Consider the following 9,083-nt stretch of genomic DNA (forward strand, 5'->3'; position numbering starts at 1 on the left):
GTAATCATCAGGGAAATGCAAATCAAAACCACAATGAGGTATCACCTCACACCAGTCAGAATAGCATCATTAAAAAGTCTACAAATAATGAATGTTGAAGAAGGTGTGAAAAGGGAACCCTCCTACACTGTTGGTGGGAATGTAAGTTAGTGCAGCCACTATGGAGAACAGTAAAGAAGCTCCTTAAAAAACTAACAGTAGAGCTACCATATGATCCAGCCATCCCACTTCTGGGCATATATTCACAGAAAACCCTAATTCTAGAAGATACATGCACCCCAATGTTCACAGCAGCACTATTTACAGTAGCCAAGACATGGACGCAACCTAAATGTCCACTGACAGATGAATAAAGAAGATGTGGTACATATATACAATGGAGTAGTAGCCATAAAACAAAATGGAAAATTGCCATTTGCAGCAACATGGATGGACCTAGAGATGACCATATTAAGTGAAGTCAGACAGAGAAAGACAAATATCATATGATATAACTTACATGTGGAATCTAAAAAAAAAAAAAAGATACAAATGAACTCATTTACAAAACAGAAACAGACTCACAGACACAGAAAACACTTACGGTTACCAAAGTAGATTGGCAGGGGGTGGGGGTGGGAGGCATAAATCAGAAGTTTAGGATTAACAGATACACACTACTAAACATAAAACAGGTAAACAACAAGGATCTGCTGTACAGCACAGGGAACTCTACTCAATATCTTGTAATAACCTATAAAGGAAAAAAACCTGAAAAAGAATATGTATGTACGTATAATTGAATCACTTTGCTGTACACTTGAAACACAACATTGTAAATGAACTGTACTCCAATTAAAACAAAACAAAAAAAACTAGCAAAGTTCCCTACTAGACTGGCAAGCGCAAGCCTCGTTGTGATGCAGCACTCAGACGTCTGCATCTAAAACAGAGCAGGACCCTATGGTCCCTGCCCCCCATGTCCTCAGCCTGCCTTTTTGTCTGTGGAAAAACTTTAGCCAAAGAATAAGTTTAACCAGAGAAGTGAGAAAATGCAGAAGCAAAGAAAAGCAGTCAAACAGGACAAAACAATAATAGTTTAGTCATTAAGCAAAGGCAAGGCACTTTAGCTCCTTCGCAAGGGCTGTAGCTAATATCCTGAGCCCTCTCCGGTGGGCTGTCTTGCAGATACTGAAACCCCCATCAGGTGGGAGAAGTGAACTACATTAACTGTAGCCATGACAAAAGCTGCCGCAATTCTAAGAACTGGCCTCAAGAAAATGGGAACAAACCGACTTTGGAACCGAAGATTAACTACTTAAAACAGTCAAGATGACGCTGGCCAGAGCACCGCATGACCAGCTTCAAGATGCCTGTCCGAGCTGCCTGCGCTGCTTCCACGTGGGCCCCTCCCGCCGCCCATAACAGCTCTTGACCCACGACTGTCGACTGTCGCCGGGGAGGGCGGGGGAGGGGAGCCGGCCTTTGGACAGGAGTCGCCCTCCCCGCTCCCGGCACCCAAAAGAAAGCAAACTTTCCTTTCCACCAGCCTTGCCTCTTCACTGGCTTCTGAGTAGGAGCATCCGGAACTCACTTTCGGTAACACATCTCTCGCCCACGTGAAAAAGAAACCTCCCCTGCTTCATTTCAGCTTCATCACTATGATCCTAGAGGTATATTTACTGTCAGCATGACGCACAGAAATACAATTCCACCTTAACCTGTTACTTAATATTGATGCTAAGGCCTTGGTGAAGGGAACATATACAGCAAAATGCCTAGAAAGGATTATTAGCAGGTGGACTCAGATCTTCCTGATATCAAAATCTGTTTGAAATGAACGGACAGCCTTGAAACCTCCAAAGACTGCCACGTAAACATTCTTTAAAGCAGCGGGGCGGGGGGGATAAATTCTCTACCTCGAGAGGCGGAAAGCGTAGACGCAAACTATTCAAAGCCTCCCTCAGGCCTTGAGAAGTAACTGGTCGCTTAGGAAGGTGACTTACCGGTCTCCCAAAGTGCACGTCCTTGAAAGCCACCAACCCACAGCAAAGCTTTCAAACCCGAAGCTTTGCAAGACCGCACCTGCCGGCAGGCAGACCGGCCCTGACCAGCAGGAAGGTGACGCACCGACGCGCTCCTCGCGCAGCTGCGGCCCCGCGCCTCCGCGCAGCAGCTCAGAGCGCGGCCGAGACCACAAGCGGCGGGAGCCCGCGAGAAGCCGCCGCGGAACAGCGCTCGCAGGCCCGACACTGACCCAGAGGTCCCCCCGCCGCCCGGCGCCGCTCCCCGCGCGCCCCACCGTCCCTCGTGGATGCAGGGCGACGAACACACCAGCTCCTCCGGTCCTCCCCACCCCCACCCCAACCCCGCCACGAAGTCCCGCTCCGCGGCCCCAGCCTCTCAGTCCACTCACGCCAGGGCCCGAGCCGTCGTCGTCGCCGCCGCTACCCTTACAAACCACCCGCCACAGCCTCCGCGGCCAGCCCGGCTCCGCCCGGGCCCGAGGGCTCCTGGGAAATGTAGTTCCCACCTGCCCCTCTGCGCTTGCGAGAGCGCGTAGCCGGACTCACGCAAACTACCACTCCCGGCGACCCGGCGTTCCACGTTACTAGGCGCTCACGGCCCGGCGTCTTCCGCCCGGGCGCGGGCAAGGGGTGGTGGTGGCGGGCGGAGACGCGGGGGGAAACAGTTCCCGGAGAGAACTTCCGGGACAGACCGAGCCCCTCCCCTACCATTCAAAACTTCGGCTGGCCCCCTCGCGGTTGGGGCGGGGGCGTCTGTCTAGTTCCGCGTCTTTTGTTTTTTGTTTTTGTCTTCTGTGCCACGAGTGACCAAGTAAAAGAAAAAAGGACAGTCGGCCACACTCTTTGATGAGTCAAAGGTAACCTTGTGATGAATTCACTCCTAAAGTAGCTATCGCTCGTCTTTTCTGCCTAATGCGTATTTGGCTCTGCGCCCATTAGGTAATAAAGCCTAATTTTATTTTGTTTATTTTTTATTAAAATAAACCTAGTTCTGTTTTGAACACTAAAGTGCAAAACTCAAAAACCGTTTTCTTAATTGCCACTGCAGATGCAGACACTGCAGGTTACCATTGTGTACACATCCGGGCTTTGTGTCTGTTTAAATAAATATTTAAAGAAAGCAAATGAAGTGCTATTTGTAACAACCGGTACAGTCTAAGAAATGAACTACTGTTACTAAGTCGAAGCTTGTATTGCTTGCGCCGCAGGAGAGGCCAATAATCCCAAAAAGCAGTACTTGGGGCAAGGACTAACGACTCTATTCGGAAAGCCCGCAGACCGAGTAGATGGTGGGCTCGTGCCCCTAAGGAACCATCTTGCCTGAGTTAGAATTCAGGCTCCTTTTATACTCAAAGGGTCGTAAAGTCAAACATCTCCTGGTTCCCATCAGCCTCTGGAGGGGATGGGTTAATTTCTTCCTCCCTGGAGTCATTCATTCACAGGTGAGCCTGGTCAGGAGGTTTGTGAGCTAAACAAAGGTATTTTAGCTTAATGCTCATTACCTGGCAGGCAGGGTTCCCAGAGATGGGCCATTGTGTATAACTTAAGCTTACAGGCAACATCCCTTTAGTGATTCACTTGTAATAGAATACAGAAGGTTCTTTCCTATTACAGTCCCCCACTGTCAATGTCCATTCCACAATCTTGTGGAAAAGAAACGAATACCATTCTGCTGAACGGAGGTGACGAATATTCCTTAGACTCTTTAGTCAGTCCTTTTTACCCACAGCTATTTGAACCCAATGAAACTTAGCACTTGTTGTCTAATTTGTAACTGAACTTGGGGTTTTGGTTCCACTTCCAGTACATATGCTAGGTTCCTGTATTTCTCTGGACAAAATTAAACAAATTGATTGCTCCTTCTCCAGTGGAATTCCCATCTACTTCGGTTGGATGGGCAGACCTGTTGGAGGTAAACTCATGAATAGTATAAGCGCCCAAAGTTTTAATGTGATTGGCCACTGCTAGCTCTTTAGCATTATAGATTCTCCTGCCTGGGCACACACCTGCAATGGCCTGCCATACAGTATTCTAAAGGGGCTTAATTTAAGCCTGCTTCTGGGAGCCACTGATCAGGAGCGAGACAAGGTTGTCCACTCTCACCACTATTATTCAACATAGTTTTGGAAGTTTTAGCCACAGCGATCAGAGAAGAAAAAGAAATAAAAAGAATCCAAATCGGAAAAGAAGTAAAGCTGTCACTGTTTGCAGATGACATGATACTATACATAGAGAATCCTAAAGATGCTATGAAAAAGCTACTAGAGCTTATCAACGAATTTGGTAAAGTAGCAGGATACAAAATTAATGCACAGAAATCTCTTCCGTTCCTATACACTAATAATGAAAAATCTGAAAGCGAAATTAAGGAAACACTCCCATTTACCACTGCAACAAAAAGAATAAAATACCTAGGAATAAACCTACCTAAGGAGACAAAAGACCTGTATGCAGAAAACTGTAAGACACTGATGAAAGAAATTAAAAATGACAAAAACAGATAGAGAGATATACCATGTTCTTGGATTGGAAGAAACAACATTGTGAAAATGACTATACTACCCAAAGCAATCTACAGATTCAATGCAATCCCTATCAAACTACCAATGGCATTTTTCACAGAACTAGAACAAAAACTTTCACAATTTGTATGGAAACACAAAAGACCCCAAATAACCAAAGGAATCTTGAGAAAGAAAAACGGAGCTGGAGGAATCAGGCTCCCAGACTTCAGACTATACTACAGAGCTACAGTAATCAAGGCAGTATGGTACTGGCAGAAAAACAGAAATATAGATGAATGGAACAGGATAGAAAGCCCAGAGATAAATCCACGCACATATGGTCACCTTATCTTTGATAAAGGAGGCAAGAATATACAATGGAGAAAAGATAGCCGCTTCAATAAGTGGTGCTGGGAAAACTGGACAGCTACATGTGAAAGAATGAAATTAGAACACTCCCTAACACCATACACAAAAATAAACTCAAAATGGATTAAAGACCTAGATGTAAGGCCAGACACTATAAAACTCTTAGAGGAAAACATAGGCAGAACACTCTATGACATAAATCACAGCAAGATCCTTTTTGACCCACCTCCTAGAGAAATGGAAATAAAAATAAACAAATGGAACCTAGTGAAACTTAAAAGCTTTGCACAGCAGAGGAAACCATAAACAAGACGAAAAGACAACCCTCAGAATGGGAGAAAATATTTGAAAACAAAGCAACTGACAAAGGATTAATCTCCAAAATTTACAAGCAGCTCGTGCAGCTCAATATCAAAAAAATAACCCAATCCAAAAATGGGCAGAAGACCTAATTAGACATTTCTCCAAAGAAGATATACAGATTGCCAGCAAACACATGAAAGGATGCTCAACATCACTGATCATTAGAGAAATGCAAATCAAAACTACAGTGAGGTATCACCTCACACCAGTCAGAATGGCCATCATCAAAAAATCTACAAACAATAAATGCTGGAGAGGGTGTGGAGAAAAGGGAACCCTCTTGCACTGTTGGTGGGAATGTAAATTGATACAACCACTATAGAGAACAGTATGGAGGTTCCTTTAAAAACTAAAAATAGAACTACCATATGGCCCAGCAATCCCACTACTGGGCATATACCCTGAGAAAACCATAATTCAAAGAGTCATGTACCACAATGTTCATTGCAGCTCTACAATAGCCAGGACATGGAAGCAACTTAAGTGTCCATCAACAGGTGAATGGATAAAGAAGATGTGGCATATATATACAATGGAATATTACTCATCCATAAAAAGAAACGAAATTGAGTTACTTGCAGTGAGGTGGATGGACCTAGAGACTGTCATACAGAGTGAAGTAAGTCAGAAAGAGAAAAATACCATATACTAACACATATATATGGAATCTAAAATTAAAAAAAAAGAAAATGGATCTGAAGAACCTAGGAGCAGGACAGGAATAAAGATGCAGACGTAGAGAATGGACCTGAGGACACTGGGAGGGCAAAGGGTAAGCTGGGACGAAGTGAGAGAGTGGCATGGACATATATACACTACCAAATGTAAAATAGATAGCTAGTGGGAAGCAGCCGCATAGCACAGGGAGATCAGCTCGGTGGTTTGTGACCACCTAGAGGGGTGGGATAGGGAGGGTGGGAGGGAGACGCAAGAGGGAGGAGATATGGGGATATATGTATATGTATAGCTGATTCACTTTGTTATAAAGCAGAAACTAACATCATTGTAAAGCAGTTATACTCCAATAAGGATGTTAAAAAAAAAATTGGTGAAAAAAAATGTTTTCCAAGAATGCTTAATGATACAATATTAAAGATAAAATGCTGACATAAAATGCAAGATAGATATTATGAATATAGTATGGTTTCAATTTTGATAATCCTATATTCCATTACAATACATACATATAGAAAAAAGCCTGGAAGAAAAAGCAAAACAGGAACCCTAGTTTTGAGATTATTTTGTTATTGTTACACAGTTCTGTATCTTCAGTATTTTCTGAGGTGAACATGAACTACTTTTCTATTAGAAAATATTTTTTAAAGACCAGGTCAGAGGACTTAGTAACTCACCCAGGACAAATCTGAATCCAGAGGTGGGTCTGAGCAGCCATGCTGGCTTCAGCCTGCCTTGTCCAGCACAGGCCGGGCATATGACACAGACTGTTCTGAAAACGGTGAAAGATTCATTACAGAGTTTTGTTTGTTTATTTTTTTGTTTTTTAACTGTTGGGCATTGAGAGCAAGATAGATTAACCTACATAGCGTAGTCTAATATCTTTCACAGTATCTATCATCATTCCCATCTACACACTGATAATTTTGAATCAATTTGAATGTAAAAGACAATCAATACCTATGAAGTTAATAAATATTAATGCGAAGGAAAGGCAGAGTTAAATCAAGGGACTTCCATTTAACCAGACCTCATAAGAAAAAAGAAGTGTGGAGCCCTCGTTCGTTAATTTTTTGGGCGGATACTACATCTTGGGTGGGATACACAAGTGTGGGTAGGGTAGGGGGAAGGGTCCTGGGCAGAAGGAACAGCTGTGTGAAGGCCTTGAGGGTTTTGCCAACCTGAAGAAAAAGCCACCTCGGCCAGAATGAGGCTGGGGAGAGGCCAGGCCTTGAACCATGATAGGAAATTTGAATTTCATTTGGAACATAATTTTCAAAATAAACAGGTTGCTCATGCTTCAGTGTGGAGAAGAGATGAGGGGCAGAGAGGGGAGACAGTCAGGGCTCTGCTGCTGGGTGGAGGGCCGAGGCCAAAGGGATGGGGACAGGGCCTGGCTCCCGGGGGTGGAGGGGCAGTCAAGGGCCGAAGCCCAGGACGGAGCCCTGGCGGTGGCTGTCCAGGAGGGGGCTCTGCATGTCAGGAACGCGCTGGGACGCAGCGGACCTTCTGCCCTACACTGGGGGTTGTCTGCACACCGATGGCATTTAGGGCCTCACATGGGCACTACTGCCCATGGGCCTAGGGTGGGACTACAGCCAGGGGAACCCGGTGGTCAAGGGTTAAGAGGCCGTGTGGAGAGAGACAGCTGCTCGCTGACCCTCCTTAAACCAGTGGGACCCACCGCCCTTCAGGAAACACCAGCTTACTGTGGGCAAGCTGCTAGAACAGACTCCAGGTTCAAAGACCGACAAAGAGCTACTGTGAATTAAACCCGGTATCTCACCATTCATTAGTTTATTTTTCTTTTTATATATATATACATTTATTTATTTATTTATTTATTTTTGGCCACGTTGGGTCTTCATTGCTGTGCGCGGACTTTCTCTAGTTGTGGCGAGCAGGTGCTACTCTTCGTTGCGGTGCGCAGGCTTCCCATTGCGGTGGCTTCTCTTGTTGTGGAGCACAGGCTCTAGGTGCGTGGGCTTCAGTAGTTGTGGCACACGGGCTCAGTAGTTGTGGCTCATGGGCTCTAGAGCGCAGGCTCAGTAGTTGTTGTGCATGGGCTTAGTTGCTCCGCGGCACATGGGATCCGCCTGGACCAGGATCTGCCCGGACCAGGAACTGCCCGGACCAGTTCTGGAGCTGCTCTCTGCGCAGACAACACACACAAGCACACAGGTCTGTTTCAGCCACAGATGCAGCACAGCAGACACGGTCTGCACTTGCTTTTCCACTTCACGATTTATCTGAGAGATCATTCCTCACCGTCACATATCAAGCTGCTTCCTTTGTTATAGTAGCTGGTGTGCACATTTCAGATGTTTATGTACATTGGAAAATAATGTCCAAAAAGATTGCACTCACAGTATGTGAGAGTTTCTAAAAATGAGAGACCATGTTGTCATTCTCTACCCAGAAAATGAACTGAGAACAGGCATGAATTATTCATCCATCCACAGAAATGGTGAGTCAGGTAAGTGAGGAAAGTTGTGTAAGGGAAGAATATACAATTCTGCCTAAAATATAGGTAAACTGGGACATTCTGTTTCTGATATTCATAGGCAAACTATTAAATATCAGAGAAGCACCCAGCACCCAGTTGGAGTTGAATGTGCTTCACAGAACAAATCAGGCTTCCTGTAGGCAAACCCCAGGGCTATGGTCCAGGATGGGGCAGGCTGGGCCAGCCCCGCCAGTGACCCACAGAGGGGAAAGCAGCGTACAGGGGCAGGCCCTGCATTTGCAGGCCTGGGTCTAACGACTGTGGACTTCAATTTTTACTTCTTACGGTGAGGTGGTTAGATGGTAAATCAATTATGGTGTATCCATATCCGTACTCTGTTGATTTTTTTAAACTTTTATGTAACTAGAAATTGTCATTCATAAGAGTTTTAGAAATCTGAAAAAAAATTATTACAAATGGGGTGAGAAACAGGTAGAAATAATTTATTTAAATTTTGTTTTTAACTAATGCATAATGAATTGATTTTTTCTTAGTGTACACATGTAATCTTAGACAATGCTGATGTTCTGAGCCAGTATCAACTGAAGTCTATCCAAAAGAACCATATTTATATTGCAAACCCAGATTTTATATGGGAATCTGTCAAAGAAAGGAGACTGGAGGATATAAAGAATTACGATCCCTGTAAGTCACTGGACG

General features: G+C 44.7%; 1 protein-coding gene across 3 annotated transcripts in view; it reads right to left on the reverse strand.

The window, feature by feature from the left end:
- The window catches only part of CENPJ (centromere protein J), a 62,671-nt gene extending 60,206 nt beyond the window's left edge, over positions 1–2,465 (reverse strand). For 2 of the 3 annotated variants that reach the window (XM_059903454.1, XM_059903452.1), the window contains exon 1: positions 2,396–2,465. The gene's annotated coding sequence lies outside the window, so the exon portion shown is untranslated. Of the gene's footprint in view, positions 1–1,985; positions 2,025–2,395 lie in introns of those variants that run through there. The other variant, XM_059903453.1, reaches the window with a different exon arrangement.
- Between the last annotated feature and the right edge of the window lie 6,618 nt (positions 2,466–9,083).

This window comes from Balaenoptera ricei, chromosome 18 (assembly GCF_028023285.1).
Source record: "Balaenoptera ricei isolate mBalRic1 chromosome 18, mBalRic1.hap2, whole genome shotgun sequence".
Lineage (NCBI taxonomy): Eukaryota > Metazoa > Chordata > Mammalia > Artiodactyla > Balaenopteridae > Balaenoptera > Balaenoptera ricei.